This window comes from Penaeus monodon, chromosome 19 (assembly GCF_015228065.2).
Source record: "Penaeus monodon isolate SGIC_2016 chromosome 19, NSTDA_Pmon_1, whole genome shotgun sequence".
Taxonomy (NCBI): Eukaryota; Metazoa; Arthropoda; class Malacostraca; order Decapoda; family Penaeidae; genus Penaeus; species Penaeus monodon.
In genome coordinates, this window is record NC_051404.1 from 19,206,991 (window position 1) to 19,207,408 (window position 418).

Consider the following 418-nt stretch of genomic DNA (forward strand, 5'->3'; position numbering starts at 1 on the left):
ATTACTCTGAATCATGCACCTCAACATTTTCTAACCTCGCTCATTTGCACCCTGCATAATTAACATGCAACCGACCTTGGCAATGCAGAAGAAACATAAAGGAGGGGGAGGGAGATGCAGAACGCCGCAACCTGCACGCTTTTAACACCACCAAGGGCAGGGAATAGACGCAGTAAGTACGTAACAGCGAAGGAAAAGGTCATTGGCTATGGGAATTGAAATCTCGCGCGTGTACCCCGTAGAGTTTCGTCGCCAGGAACCGTTCACACTTCGCGTTGAAGTTCCCACACATTAATTTTTTTTTTCTTGTGGAAGTCAGTGGATTTACTCTCGAATTAAAGGACGGGATCGTGATAAAACGTATAATAAACCCGATACACCAACCCTTAAAGCCTAAAACATCAAAAACTGCAATGAA

General features: G+C 44.5%; 1 protein-coding gene across 1 annotated transcript in view; it reads right to left on the reverse strand.

The window, feature by feature from the left end:
* LOC119585115 (GTPase-activating protein skywalker-like) overlaps nt 1-418 on the reverse strand; it is a 10,429-nt gene that overhangs the window by 9,487 nt on the left and 524 nt on the right. The window lies entirely within an intron of this gene.